The following is a 16,360-nucleotide window of genomic DNA, read 5'->3' as shown; positions in this document are numbered from 1 at the left end:
ATCTAGAAGGGATTTTAATTTGCTGCGGGTGGTAAAGCAGTGACCTGCAGGCTGGTAAAAGCTGCCAGGTAGCCAGAAGAAGGGCAAGGATGGTACTGAAGAAGGAGAGAAGTTGGTTGTACAGTAAGCAGTAATGAAGAGCAAGGATTATGTTTCATAAGGGACACACATTTATATGGAGGCAGAGGATTAGGTGTCAAGTTGGAGATTGACTCTTGGGAGTGACAAGGGGACAGCTGGGAACGCTGTCCTGGTGTCACGCTTAGTGAAGGTTTATTTCTTCAAATGCTGCCTACTTGCTTGCTGTGGCCCTTACTGCTAATGCGCTAGTTGCCAATATGTAAACAACCAACCAATTCCAAAGAAGGAATCAATCAACCAGTCAATAAAGCTGCATTCCACCTTTCCCCCTTCTCTCTCCTGGAGTCAGCAGTAATTTTTTGCTTTCCAAAATGGCATATTTGTGGACAGCAAAACCAGCATTGAAGAACCTGTTTGTTAGGAGCTAGAAAGAATGCCCCTCACGTCTGGAATTTTGTGCTTTTTTGGATGGGTCCCAGGGATGCCAGGGCAACATGTGTAGCCTGCCTTTGAGTCCACCGAGCCATTCAATGCTATCAGCATCAACAAACAGTTGCAGCTCCTGCTCAAGAAACACTTCTGCTAAGTTCATACTGTTGCTTCCTTTCACTCAGCTCAGTTGAGCTCATTTATTCTATTCCTTGTTTCCAGCCTCTAAATAAGTGGGTTTAGAGGAAAGCCAAAAATGGACAGACATTTCTTGCCTCATGTTCTGAAGGGAGGCTTATGACCAATAACCAGCCTCATACGAGGGAGGAGGGAAAGACTCGTGCTGCAGATTTTGTATGACAATACCAAGAGCCTGGATTCAGCTGTGCTGTAAACTTACAGTGGGAAGAGGGCAAGTTATTTATTCTTAATTTTGTACCTGTAAAATAGGCTTAATGATAACTTCTGTCCACCTCAACTATTAGCTCTGCTTTATGTGTGATAGACCCTGATGTGGGCATGAGGCACACTCTCTGGACTAGAATTGGAGGGGCAATGTAAATATGAATTTTGAGCTGAAATTTCCAAGCCAATGGTCAAAAGTTCAGGGGTGCTCTGGGATGTTTTGCATAAGTTGGCCTCTCTTTGTGGCAGAGCTCTCCTGACTATCAGTCCCTGAGAAGCACTCATGGAGGAGTGAAAGCAGGAATCTTAGATGGCATTTCATGAGGAATACCCTTCTAGGGAGGATAGGTGGGAAGCACCTGGTCAAGATTAAGAGCAGAGCAATTACAGGAAGATGACCTTCTCCTGTCATCGCAACATTTCATGACTACCTTTGTCTTCATGACAAAGAGAGAAAGATGGACGCTGGAGCTGCCCTAAGGCTAAAAAGGCTTTGGGTTTAATGATATATTTCATGGGAAAAGATTGAGTGGCTTCACTGGCCTTGCACAGCTGGAGAATGAGTGCAAGACTGGCAGCTATATGGAAGTGAATTGATGGTCAATGCTTACATTCCACTGAACATGTCCCTCTGCAAAAAACCCCACTATCCTAGCTGCTATTTTTTCTGGAAATCGCAGCAGAGAGGCCATGGATATAATGGATGCAGGTACTGAATGAGACTTTCTCCCTTCCAGATGATCCATCTAGGTCTGAGTTGAAGCACATGGGCAGGGCAGCTTGGAGGCTGTTTGCATTTTTCGTGGCTTAATGGCACCTGTTTTGCAGCTGCACGAAGGATTCCACTTTCCAGGTTTATTGTTTTTACTCTGCTTATAAAGATTTCAGTCAAAACAGAAAGATGTTGCTATTTAGAGTGAACATTAATAATTAAATTGAGATACTCTGGGGAATATACCCCATAAGGCTGGATTTGTTGAATTTAAGTAGATCATAATAATTTCCATGGCAACACACTCTGCTGTCCTATATACAGAAAGGGTCTTTCTTGTAGGATCAAATGCAGAAAAGAAGCTGTTATTTAAAACAGATACCTTAAAAACACCGACAATGAACTAAGAGTAAATAGTTTCCTGCATAAATGTTGCTGGAATTTTCTCATGTTTGTTGTATTATGCTAACCTCTTTTCATAGCTGTCAGAATGCAATCAGTCAAACCAATCCCCTGGTGACTCTGATGATTTAGGGAGAAACTGTGATCTAATGATGCTTTCTCAGGATATCATCTCTCTCATAGATATATCCATATCTGCAGATGTACACAGCTATAACTGTTGTGAATCTGTAACACGGACTACTGTGGTAATTTTGAACAGCCCTACTAGAATCTCTGTGTTTTACTGCCTATACCTGTGTCTGTGCTAGTAGCCTCCCATCTCACAGCATTAGGTAAAGCGTGTTTCATCAGTGTTTGGATAGCATTTTGAGATCCTTCTATATGGTGTGTTCTGCTACAGCTGACTGTTAGATGGGAATTTGTAATGACGGTCTAGTACGTGAACACTTAGAGATAATTGAGTAACCACACATTCACTTAGAAGACTTGAAGATTCTTAGATCCAACAGGAATTGCACCAACTCTTTTTCACTAATCTAGCAATCAAATAAGTGTATCATTTTATATGCTCAAAAAAGCCTTACAGGCACATGATCAGAGTTACAGAATCCTTGTGAAATGAAGAGTGATCACCTGAACAGAAAAGATGGAATTTAATAGAGAAGTTCTTGATGTAACTTTCTAATAAAAACCCCCACAGTATAGGAAGGGGAAAAAAAAGTCAGTTCATATCTGGAATAACTGCAGCTTCTCTGTTATGTCAGTGGAAGTAGGCTAAGTGATGCATTGCCAAATTTTAACAAGAACTGCCACAAAAATTCCCAGTCCTGGCTGTGGTAAACCTGAAGGATCAAGGGTGGATATTCTGCAGACAGAGGGAATAAATAGCTGAAAAATGCTGATTCAATGCAAACCTCAGGCATTTTCTCATCTCTAAGGTAATACCAGGGCTTCAACTTGTGTTAACTGGTGCAGCTCTGCTGAAGTCAGTGAGTGGTGTAAAGCTACCCAGGTCAGAATCCCAAAGTTGTGCTTGTAGCTCAGAATGGTGAGGGCCTTGTAGAGTTGTGCCAGCTGGATCTTAGAAAAATTAAATATTATAGGATGGAAATTGGCCAGTTCAAGACAACAGAGGACTTCTGTTCCTTATGACGCTCAAGTTAAAATGCCCTTTGAGGGGTGACAGATTCAAGGATAGAGGGCTCCCAAAGACAGGATTCTGTCAGGACAGTTTTTTCTATCCTTTTTTTCTCATTTTAGTATTTGGGAATTTCATCACTAGATTGCCGTATGGCTTTACCTGCACTTCAGCAACCAAAGCCCATCAAATGGGCCATCCCAAAGCCTGTAATCAAGATATCTCTGACCTCAGATCTGGAGCTCTCAGTTGAGCTTCGCTATTGAGCTTCTCTCTAGTAAGTATTAATACCCACTGAAAGCTGAGGATGAAGAGCATGACCACCTTCTCTTTCAGATTCAATCTAAAGAATCCTAATGCCTTATTGCAGACCACCCAAGCACGTATATTTTAAAAGCTACTTTAATCGTGTCAGGCAGGGAGAAACTCTGTCATCTCTCATGCTTTACCCCTGTACCCTTATGTGAAGATCTGTTACAGAGGGTGCTGGACATTGCAGCACACTAGCTAACCATGGCCTGCTGCCATTAGCTCTTAGCTTGCATCTCTGATCCTGGCTATCTTAAATCCTTTTCAGTGCTGCTTTGCAGGCTTTCCAGAACTGGGAATCTCAAGGGCTCGCTGACAGCCATTTCCAGGGCCCAGGGGAATGTGACATATATGACTGATGATACAGACCCTATGGATATTTCTACAGATTATTCGTAGGTCACTGCAGAACGAGCAGAGCTGGTTAAGAGACGGCCCACAGCCAGAGTGAAACATCTTGCCTGCCGTCCATGAGGCAGGACATGCATTTTAAGTACACAAATACTATGCCAGATTTTGCACAGTACTGGAAACTGAACCAGTCTGCTTTCCTTGTAGTTTGTGTATGATTCATAAGATATTTTTTCTCTCTTTGCTATAATGTGTCCTGAGGTTTTTGCACTCAGATGTGCTTTACAGCCACTGGAATAGCTCAGCATTCTTTTTCAATTATTATTCTGCTGACGTTTGCAGATACTTGGCTGTAACAAATCAGATCCCTATTCAAATACTATTGTGTTTAAGGTATATTCTTGAAACCAAGGAACCTCACTCTGGGCAGTCAATCCATAAATGGCTGAAGTCTGCGAAGATCCAGTTATCAAGGCATGTTTTATCCAGCTGCATGTTGTGTTTGAAACAATTAACCATTTCATTTCAAAATAGCAATGCTTTGTTTCTGGAGAGGGGCACTTGTAACACCGTCATCCTTCTGTGTGAATCTTCTTGCCTGGGAAGGAGAACAAGCACTAGACTGTGGCATTTAAACCAGCAGTATTACAATGAATAAGAAGCAATGGAAAAGCGTACATAAGATAGGAGGCAGCGGAGGCGTTCCCACAAAAAGTACAAGCTGCCTTCTCAAGCAGCTGGTTACTTAGAAATCTCTGTAATGGGCTTGGAAGCATTGGCTGTCTTTCCCTTTGCTTTCCTCTAAAGTTATTTCTGTGAAGTCTCCATCTGGCTCCTAAGCCTCAGTTTATATTTCATTTTATGTTTTGAGTAGCTGCCAGCTGCAAGGTATATGTGTGTAAGAGAAGGTGAGAAGGGAGAAGAGGTGAAGTCAGTAAGCCAAAAGAAAGAGAAGAGGCAAAGCCTTTACTGTTCTGAATTGTACAGTGCACTGGCTTTTTATCCAAGCCTGAAACAAAGAGGTATTCCTCACGGTGTAAGAATGGAGCTATGCCTGTGTCACAGGCTTTGATCTGAACGCATTCGTGTTTGGGGAAATGCAGAATAGAAGAGAGTGGCATGGCTTATCCCTTTTACTCTCTAATGCTCTCAGCCAAAGCCTGAAATTCAGAAAGAGATGAGAAGTCTGGGAGAGATCAAAATTGAATGCAAATGGGAACATGACGTCTTCTGTCGGAACAAAGATTGAGTGTCTGGGTAGCGATACTGCTGTCTGGAGGCATTAAAAAAACCTGAGTCAAACCCCTTCACCTCTTCACCAAATTGTGAGACTGGATTTAAAATCCTGACTTTTATAGTATGTGCATGCAGAGAGAGAGAGAGAGAGAGATACCTCTGTGCATTAGATCCTTTGAGTTGTACTCTGAACCTGCAAGATTGTTTGTGCGCTCTTTTCTGAGAAACCATTAAGTCTGCAAATTTATTTTGAACTGCAATGATGTTCCTTTAATGACTTCCAAGAAATCACCTAATGAGATAAAATGAACAAATGTGAGAATTGGCAGTACTGTGGTACTAAGCTGTGCTCACAGAGTGAGATCATCTAAGTGTAATGATGGAGGTGATAAAGGCTAGCACAGAAGCCTGGAAATTGTGACTTCTGTTTCCAAATCTCACATTGGCTCTACCTGGTCTGTGACCAAGCTGCTGATTTCCAATGGTGAAAACCATTTAATTTTCAGCACGGTCGATCTACAGGTTCTGTAGATATTCGTCATCTCTGAAAACTGCCTGTTGTCTCAGGCTTCTTTAAAGATTTTTACCCTAGGAATTCTCCATCCAAAATCTATGACTTCCAGTTGATGTCATGAAGCTCTCAGTATGAAGTGCTGTATGGTGAGATGCTTCAATAGATACCTGTCCTTGCTCGTAAGTCTCTCCTGCACTTTAAGTAATAGCTGGTTGTTAAAAACTGTAGTGCAGATGAATATATTAGCGCTATGAAAATCGGTGGAAGCTTCCTCTGTCTTGTCTTTAGTTAAGACCCAAAGTTCACTTACTAAAACACTACAGGGACTGAAATCTGGAGTCTTTGGTGTAACAAGAGAGTGTTGAACCTGTTAAGCTTCAGGGAGAAGCTATGGTAAGACAGGAAAACACCAGAAATTAAACAAAGGAATCAGATGTTGGTCAAGAAATACCAAACCTGGAGATACTTAATGAGATAAAATTATTTGGGAGGAACAGGGCAAGAATTGTCTTTTTGTAGCTGAAGAATACTCAGTTGTGGGATGACGTGTGATGTAGGAAAGTTAAATAGATATAAAGAGATTCTAAAGTTCAGAAGAGAAGCCTTGCATTTTAAGAAACATTTTGGAGTGATGAGGAAACGTGTCTAAATTCCAATATTTCTGTCTTGATTATACATTTGTACATATATACTCTGTTGAACAAAGATATTTTAGAATCCTGTGCAAGCTGCATGAGTTATCTGTCACATGCACCTACAAAGTGAATTGCAAGTCAGAAATTTTTAACTTGGGCTGTGGTTCTGGGCAACATGGAAGTGTTACTGAGGAACGGCATGAATTTTAGAAGCTATGCAACTGCATCTCCTCCTGAGAGTTTATTAGTACACCCACACCGTATGCTGGTATGCTCCAAGCCAGAAACAGTGACAATATCCTGCCCAACCCGAGCAAGTTAAAGGCACAACAGATGCAGCTTTTGCATGTCAACAGTGCACGATGAATGTCCAACCAGGAGATTATAAGAAACCAATCTGTAAAATGGGAATACGAGAACTTAACTATTTCCCAAAGGCCTGGAGAGAACTAATTGAGGATGGGAAAACTTAGAGAGATGCTGATATTTCTGTGCCTAGGGTCCTGCTATGCACTCAGTTATAGTTCTGAAAAGCCTCTTAGAATTAGTAGATCAGAGAAATTAAAGCTTCCTGAATCCTGGGGTGTGTATTTATCCTGTTACCAACATAGATGAACCCTTTGAAAGTGCTGAATATAAGTCATCTTAGAATCTGTTTCATTTAATCTTTCTTCATTTAACCTGAAAATACAGTTCTGCAACTGCTCAAAGATTAATTTAGGCACTGTCGTTGAGACTGTAATTTAAGGAAGCCCTTTAAATAAGTTTTAGCTCAATCAAGGACATTGCAACCTCTGATCATTTTAAAAATTATCATGGCATGACTGTTAGCCATGCCTATGGGTAATTTATTTTCTCGGTGAGCTTCGCAGCTCCAGCAAAAGAAAGGATGTGTCATTTTATCTCCAGATACGTACCGTGGGCTATGGTGTTTGGCACAGAAGTAACTAAGCTGATAATGACCTCCCTACTAGTGGCTTTATGTAAGAATAGATCATGAACAGCAGTACGATAAAACCATTACATTTTGCAGTGACGTCGGACGGTTAATGGCAGCAAAGGCTTACACTGTGAATATGTGGCTGTAGAGATAAGGGAAACCTAGCTGTTCTTCTAGCTCATCAAAAATGGCTAAGCGAGAGAATCGAAGCAGTAAGTGTTTGTAAATATTTGTTTCATCTCCCTCACCCCCTTTTTTTAAAGCTCTTATGGTAATGGCAACTTGGTCCACGTTGAATCCCACAGTTAAGACAATTAGGTACTCTTCTTCACATACTTCCCCTGGCAGTCAAGTTTTGTTTTACAGGTAGCTAAGCAAGATTTGTACTACTGCAACAGCTCATTTGGAGTAGGCTAAAAGGGGCATCTTCAGAGTCCTGCCTGTAGCGTGACATCTATTATTGTCATACCAAGCTTAGCTCCTTGGGGAGGGCACCACTTGTAAAGGAAAGGGTGTGGTGTGGCTGAGCAAGAGGTTTCTCCAAGCAGCAAGGAAAAGCTTCCTTGTTTAGGGAGTGGGTCCCTGGCTCCTCTGCACCTCTGATGATGGGAAGGGTGCAGTGCTGTTCTCTTCCAGATCTCGATACAGGATTGGTTTAGTACAAGGGTTAGCCGGGAGGTTGAGGAAAGTGTGTGTTCCCCTCTATTTGGCAAGCGTGAGACAGTGTCTGGCTGGAGTAGTGTGTCCCATTGGGTCTCCCTAGTTTAAGGAGGGCACCAGCAAAGTGTAGTAACTCCAGTGGAAGGGGGCTTGGAGCACATGGTGCACCAGGAGAGGTGAGTGGGCTGAGTTTGTTCAGGCTGAAGAAGAGATGGTGAAGGAGAGATCTTAGCTGTGTCTTCAAAAACATGATGGGTTGTTACAGAGAAGATAGAGCCAGGCTTTTTGTGGAGGCGCACAGTGAATAGGTGAGAGGCAATGGACACAAGTTGCAGCAAAGGAAATTCTGTTTAGATATGAAGAAGAAATTCTTCAAAGCAAGGGTAAGCAAGCACTGAACAGGGTCTGGAGATGGACATGCTGAAAATTTGAATGGACAGGGCCTGGAGCAACCTGATACAAACTCAAAGTTGGTCCTGTTTTGGATTAAAGACTTGTAGAGATATCTTCCTACCTAAATTACTCTGTGATGCTAGTCTAAAGGACACATTTCTATTTCTTATATTACATTCACCATTCTTTCACTTGAACAGTTTCCAGCAGCACGCTAAGTGATATCTGTCACACAGGTTTTGCTCTTTCTCTTCTCAGATGGGAGAGTGTGGGAAAGAAAGGTGTTTACAATGGTTTGGTTTAGTGTTGATTGGCTTTTTTAATATCTAAGATGCTGTTTGTTGATACAGGAAAAAAATGGGCTGAAGATTTATATCTGGCAGGGGGTTGATGTGCTTCTTGGGTGCGGGGCAAGCCTGGTTCCTCTGGAATCAACTCTGGAGGAAGTTCTCTTGCTCTCCAGTGAGCCCTAGTGATGAGGCTCCTGGCATAGAAGCCAAAGCATTGTCTGTCCCCTATGTTTTTCAGGAGAACTTCACGGTATAATTCAGGCTCCCCTACCTTCTGGTTTTTGTCACTTACCCTAACACTGTGATTTAGGATTATCCACTAAATGGTCTTTTTTCTTCTAATTTATTTTAATTAGAGACAAATAATTTTACTGGTGGTTGAAGCTGAATTCAGAGGGGTAACCAGAAGCTGTGTTTACTCATTAGTGATCCGTAGCTTCAGTACAGAGGCTTGCTGCCTTCTGATTTCCTCTCCTTTATGTCTAGGTTAGACTGGAGGCTCGTCTCTATCAGTCTAGCTCCAGCTGGAAATCTCTCCCTCCTTGTTTATCTCAGTTGTACCATGCATTTCATTAAGATGCTGTTGTTAGCCATATAAAATGGAGGGATTAAAAAGGATGAATGAAATGAGAAAAGACCCTGGAGGAAAGAACTCTATTAAATTCACACTAGAAATTCTTGTAAAATGTGTATGAGAAAAGACTAGAAGTCTGTCTTTTTCAAGCTGTATGACAGTGTCTCATTTTCCTCTTTCCTTTTTTAAAAAAATTATGCAGGTCCTAGTAAAAAAAGCAGGTGCACAGCCGCTCCCTAAGATGTTGTTATAGTACCCAGAAGAAATACCAATCTGTGTCTGTGGGCCAGAAACAGAAATGTGGTTTGCACGGCCCGTGAACTCTCTGCAATGCCGCAGCTGTTATATATAGCGTGTGGCATTCTGATACCCGTCCTAATGAAAGCATTAAGATGGTCTGAATATTCTGAAATTACCTGTAGAATCATCTTGCCTTAGTTTTCCTATACTCTTGCTTTAAAACTGGAGTTGGAAACCGGCTACCATTCATGTCTCTGACATGAGCTTCCTGTATAATTTCACGTGGGTCTCGCTGTCCTTTACATTTAAAGCAGAGATAAAACACTAACAGAATAGAAATAATCAGAAATCAATGGAAGTGCAGTTGACTTTGATACTCATGTCACTAAATATTAATACCACTCTTTGAAATCCTTCTTTGAAATGTGTTATCAAAATGAGAAGAGATATTTTAAAGGTGGGGTTTGTTTTTCTTATTTGTGTTTGTTTGTTTGTTTCACTTAACTAGGAGTTAAATATTGACTCTGGAACATAGACTGAGCGGGGTCCCACGTGTTTTCAATGTGGCTGTTCGCTCCAAAAGTTTGGTCTTCTAGTTTTTTGGGTTAATGTTGTAGAGTCCTCTGAGATATAAGAAGTTAAGGTCAGGTACTGATGGAAGGAGTTATGCTATTTATTGTTAATTTACTAGCATATTTATGGAAATGTTCAGTCAGTAGTAAGATTTTTCTCTGCAGGCTGTTTTGCACCAAGCTGACCATGACCGTACCCGATACCTGTTCCTACATCAAACTGCTCTCCTTGGCTAGTGTAGAGACCTAACCGGGGTTTCTGTCCTCCTCCAAGAGCTTGTGGAGATCTCTGAGACCTGGTGCTACTCACAGCAGCCCTGGACTGCTCTATTTGTGTCAGTGGATTGAGCCGTTGGTAAGCTGGGACTGACGGTGATTCCATGGGAAGTCAACATTTTTCATGGCTTTAGCTGAATATTTGGGTCAAAGAGGTCTTTTGGTTTGTTTTTTAAATTATATCAGTGAGCGAAAATATTCTTTGCACTTAGATAGTAATACTCTGTCCCTGGGAAGCCGAAGTAATGTTACTCTAAGAGGGTCCCATGTTGCAATTGATTTGGACAAGTTATAGTTTCATTTAATTTTTTATTCCCATTTTCTGTCCTATGAGTACAATGCTAGAAGTTTAAAGCTGGCTTTCCGTGAGGAATAGACAAACAGGAGCTTTTGTGTTTCTCGCCATCTCCTCAGACAGTGGTAGCACTTACGGTTTGATGGTGAAAGACTTCCATGACCTGAACTGGGTTTTAGGATACACAGAGGGTAGGATTATGCTCTAAATTGGATTTCCTCTATGTTTTATGCTTCCTAAAAGTTGATTCACAAAAGTAGCATCAGTTAAAATAACTCCAGAATAATACTTGCAGCATGATCTTTGTGGTTTTCTATGAAAGTAATGCAGAGCTTCTTTGTTGATATGCAAAGCATTTTTTATACCTTTTTTAGCCTAGCAATTAGTTTGGTTAGGTTATATGTCTCTTTCTGTTCCTTTTTGTATCACGAGCCTACCATAAATCTGTAGGCTAACTCACAATACAGATTTTAAACCATCTGTCATCTCTGGAATGTAATGTCAGTGCTTCTAAAAAAGCCTTTTTCCACATAAACATCCCCCTCTCTAGAGTCAGGAAAAGCAGCCCTTCCCATCTAAAACATACCATTTAGTTTTCAAATTGCCATTTATTTGGCTTGGAAAAAGACAGGGCTCTCAAAGCAGGAACTATACAGTCAGTGCTGGATAGGGAAAACCTCAGGGGCGCACAGATGCTGAGCCCTGCCTTTTTGGAGCAGCGAAGCTGGGTGAAGATCTGACCCGGTCACATAGCAGAGACTGTGTTCTCTAAAAGGCACAGATTTTATTCCTCTCAGTGTCACACTTTGATGAATTATTTTTCTCTCACGAAAGGGTCTGAATGAAGCAGTGGGCTGTGCCAGCACTTGGAGAGAGCTCAGTGCCGTGGACTGCTTTCTCCTGCGGTCCTGTGGAGCTGAAGAAGGGAGAGGGGAGGGGCAGTGACAGCAAATGCCTTCGATGAGGCCCACGAAACACTATCTCTTGCAGGCAGCTGCTTGGAGCCTTGTGGCGTGTGCCAGGCACGGCGTTCCTGTCAACCCTCAGCTTCTCACTGATGGGTCAGGGCCCCACACCAGCCCTGTGTGCTCTCTATGCAGACCCTTCCTTTAAAGCACTGCCTTCGGGGCAAACAAATTCCCCTTGCTCACCAGCAGCCCATATCCAGTGGGCCAGGCAGTTCCACTGAACACAGCGTGAAGTAGAACAGACCAGCTTAGTAAGCCATCTACCTGCAATAAATTTGCTTCCTAAAATAGCTGCAGAGCCATGGGGTATTTTTATAGCAGCTACATGGGCCTTTTTTGTCCTGAAGGACTGTAAAGAAAACTTTGAAGTGTTAGCTTGTATGTAAACTGATGCAATTCTGCCAGAGTTCGAAGAGAGCCTGGAACAATAAACCTGGGAATGGTGAAGTACCTGCTTAGTCTTGGTTGGGTTTTAAATATGATACTCAAGGGCATCAGTGTAAATATCAACCCTGTGAGACCCTTCACAGCTGGTGGTTTCAGTAGTCATCAGGTGCATTATCTTAACGATCCCAATATTTTACAAGGTCTCTCCATCAGTAATATTGTTATTTTAGCATTTCTATCTTCTGCCTATAACAAGAAGTGGGGAAAAGGAAACCGTGTTTTCCTTCTTTAGACAAGTATGGATGTAGGATCTCAATGTGAGTAAACTTAACAGTTGTGTGATAGCTCCAGGCTGGCCAAGGCCACTTCCTCCACCCGTCCCCCTCGCCACATCTCTTCACCTGTTTGTGCCTGGCTGTCTTCCAGCTCCCATGTGAGGAATGCCCTGGCTGAGGGGGGAAAAAAAAAAAAGGTGGTGTCAACTGGAGAGGAGTATGTGCTGTTTGGGAAGATCAAGGCTGCTTAAATTAGAAGCATCAAGGACAGCCCTTGCTCTTGCTATTTCTGCTGGAAGGACAGTCGGGCGTCCCTTTACCCCGCAGTTACACCAAGAGGAGTGATTAGGTTTCACCAGCCGTTAGGTTACACTAACCAAGATGAAGTTTGCAGTTTGCTTCTGTAGTAGCCTGGCTGAGAAGTCAGAAGTGGATCTGGACAGAAAGTGAGGCATCTTTGTGTTAGACACTGAGCTCTCCTGGGCCTGCCCTGTTTCCTTGGCGCTGTGGGTGTGTGTGATGCTTCAGAAGTGCTCAGGAGGACAAGGTCCCAGCAGCCAGAGCTAAGCAGGTCACCCACCAAGGAGGCTGGGAGGAATGTTTCCTAAAGCGGGAGGGACATGCTGGGTGACCAAGTGGAGCTTTACACCTTGTTCATATCCATGGAGGCAGTGCTTGACTGGCTGAGTGATATGGGCACAGCTGCATGGTTCTCCTCAGCAGCACTGAACTGACCCCATGAGGATGTTTGATTTGAGTTGCAAATGGAGTTTGAAGTGAGCCTGATCTATCTCAGGGGGGTCAGGGCCCAGTGCTTTCCTTAGGGGATTTTTTCATCACTGAGGCACTGTGCGCTTTTGGTTTTCTTGGTGTGCATAGGTGTGTCAGGCTGGCATCACTGGGTGTCCACATCTCCTGGGACGAAGGGTGGGGATAGCATCAGCTGTCACCCTGAGGGTGAACAGGCAAGTTCCAGCTGCCCTGGAGCCACTGTGCAGGACCTATTCTGCTGCAAAATGACCACAAAGAATCTGCAGGAGCCATCTCCCAGGGAATACCAGCCTGGAGCCTCCTCTGCAGCTGGTGCTTCCTCCACCCCAGTCTCTTCTTGGATATCAGGCATTTGTTCTGTTAAGGGGCTCGCGTCCCTGACCTTGTGTGCTGCTTATTTTCACATCCCCAGCTGTTGGATTTAAACTGGGAACCTTCGGTGCAAAGACAATGCCGTTTATTTTTAATCTGTGGCACTGTGTGAACATTAATTAGGACTGATAATAAGGAACGCAAACCTATTGGCACTCTTCTTGGTGGTTTCAGCAAGGAAAGCTGGCATGGTGACAGCTCAGCTGCTGCTCCATGCGTAAGAAGCACGCACTAGCCAGTGAACATGTTGAGGAAACAGGAAACATTTCTGTCATTCCTAAATGTGTCCATCCCTGTGTTTGAGCAGAAGTTTGCCATCTTGGCTGCTGTGTGCCAATGATATGGAAACATTAGTTATTTCTGGGCAAAATAAGGGCTGTTCTATTTGTGTTGTAGTAGTACAATGTTCTACGTGTTTGGGCAGCCCAAACACCGCTGGTGGCATGGTAACTAGATGAGCAAAATTTGGATGGCTTGGGATGTGGACGGCACTATGCTGGTATATTTGTAACAGTAGGTTACCCTCCAGAAAATACCTGTGTGGTTAAAAATACTCAAAAGAATGGATATTCAGGCATTTCTGGTGGTAACCTGAGTCCTGGCCAGTACTCCTGAGAATTGCTGAGAGTCTTTCCATTTATTTCAGGGGCTGCTGTATGGAAAGTGAGAGTTAATTTTACAGGTAAATGGCTGTAGGACCAGGCCCTTCGTGAGGAAAATAGCATCACCAAATCATCAGAACTGAAGACATCATGTGGGGACCTCCCAGGTCCTGGTATGAGCTCTGATGCTGATCCCCAGGCTATAACCTAGATGCTAATGGGGCTATTGTCACATCTGGGTTAGCCTGTGCTCTGTGGTGGTCAGATCACTGCGCTAGCAGAATTGGAGAAGGAATAGAAGAATATAACAACCAGGGCTGGCTGTGGCTGTGCTGGTAAGTGGAGACAGAAGGAGGTTTGGTGATGGTGCAGCCACTCCCCTGGAATATGACAGAGATTGCTAAAGAGGAGCCAACAGTTCAGTTGCTTTAATATTCTCCTCACTCCCCACAATGTGGGAAGTTTTATCCTTTCTTTTCTTATTTAGTGGTAAACTTGAATAATGAAAACTGAAAGCAAACCCCAAATGCTATGTAATGTAATTATATAAATAAATACAGTTATTAAGTTCCACAGATTAACTCCTGGTGATAGAGAGGGTTTCTCCCCTCCTTTTTGACTTTGTTCTCTTCATTGAGGTAAACATCCCCTTACCCTGTATCAGGAATAGGAACAAATAACCTCAGTTATTAGTCTTTGCTACAGAAGAAACAATTGCAGCATTTAGTTGCTCTTCCACTGGGTCTTCCCAGTGCGCTTCCACACACTTCTGTTGCTCTTCTCCTTTCCCCTTCTGCCTCTGCTGTGTCCCTTTTGACGAAGAATGGCCAGAAGCACACGTAGCGGTCCAGATTGGGGATTGCTGCTGCTGATGTGCCTAATAGGATTATAAGATTTTCAGCATTAATCCTTATCCTATTCTTTAGGAAGACTGACCTTTTACTTAGATTTTTGCCTCCTGTTACACAATAAGTTGACTCTTCAGTGATTTCTTTACAGCTGCTGTTCTGTCCCTTTTCAAGGCGATTGTAATTGATGTAGACCTCCAGCATGGAGCAGTGTAAAAATTGTTAGACTGTTGTGGTTATCTGTTTAGTGCACCAAGTGAGCTTTTCCTAACTTGGTGATGAAGGTCACTACTTCCATGCCTTTCTTTGTACCCTGAGGGTATGTGTTTGTTTTAGCCCAGACTGTAGGAACACATCTCTGTAGCTTTAAACGTAGCAACTACTGCTTCAGACTCTGGGAGTCTCTGGTTTGCTGATCAGGATGTCTGCTTCTGCTTTTGCACAGAGGGTAAAAGAGCCAAGGCTTTCCAGGGTACACAGCTCATTCAAAGGAGCTTTGAAAGATGGAAATGGGTGGGGAATGGGTTGACTCTGTATTTGTAAGGTTTCCTAAGGAAATGAGGCTCAAGCAGTCTGTTTTTCCACTGCTGCTAACTTTTGGATCAGCAAAGTGATTGTGGCCAAAATAGATGGGTCAGAGAGGTTTCAAATATTGAGTTTCTACATTATTAATAAAGATTAACTGCTGGAGAGGAGATTGTCTCATAGCAGGGTCCGCCAGGAGGTAAAAGCTGCAATGTTAACTCCATAGGTAGGTTGTTAATTTGGTTTTCCAGCTGGCAGGCACCAGTCAGGCAGTACGACAGAAGGAGTCCTAGTGGTTCCCAGGTCAGCTGGCAGTTGTGGGAGGCAACTGAGGGTCTGTGCTGCGATTTTTGGTATGTGTGAGGAAAGCTGAAGGTCCTGTGGTGTGGTTCAGAGAACATCAGGTAGAACCTGGAGTGTTCCAGAGATGAGGAAGAACTGGGGAAATGACATGGTTGGAATTTGTGTGGCTTGGGCTGCCACTCAAACTGTGGGCTGTCAGGATAACTGTCAGGGAACAGCGTGTTTTACAGGCGATGGGCTGATATGCAATGTGGGAGCAAAGACCACAGGAGCTCCGGGGTGTGGGAGAAGACATACAAGGAGCAGCAGAGTAAGAAGCTGGTGGCACTAGAGTCATTAAAGGAGAGAAGGGACTGAGGTGGGATGTGATAAAAAACCAAACCAACAGTAGCTAGGAGCAGCATTTTTCAGACATGGAAAGCAAAGATTGAGCTTGGTAGGTAAGGTGGCGGGGGGGGAGCAGGGGCAGGAGGAGAGAGGTTTAAACACTGGTGCATCCACGTGGGGTAGAAACCACACAAAGGAGGCTGGAAAGGAGACTTAGACAGGGAACGACTTAGTGGCTTGGGCAGAGACAAAGAATCAGCCTTGGGTTTGTGTATAGTGTGCAGAAGGAGTGATTTGGCAACAGTCTGAGCATGGGGATGAAGGAGGGCAGGAATCAACAATAACATTAATTACACAGGAAGCTTGGATGAGGGGGAAGAGTACTGAAGTATTGTCTTCCGCAGGGGAGAGGAACTGAGGGGAGAGATAGAGGATTGACATGTATGTTTGAATTAAATAAATTGTACTCAAGCCTGATCCAAAGCCCAGTGAAGACAGTAACTTCAAGAAATTTTTTGGAATATGCC

Source organism: Egretta garzetta, unplaced genomic scaffold (assembly GCF_000687185.1).
Source record: "Egretta garzetta isolate BGI_Z169 unplaced genomic scaffold, ASM68718v1 scaffold241, whole genome shotgun sequence".
NCBI classification, from domain to species: domain Eukaryota; kingdom Metazoa; phylum Chordata; class Aves; order Pelecaniformes; family Ardeidae; genus Egretta; species Egretta garzetta.
The sequence above is the reverse complement of the archived record's forward strand: the minus strand, read 5'-3'. Positions refer to the sequence as shown.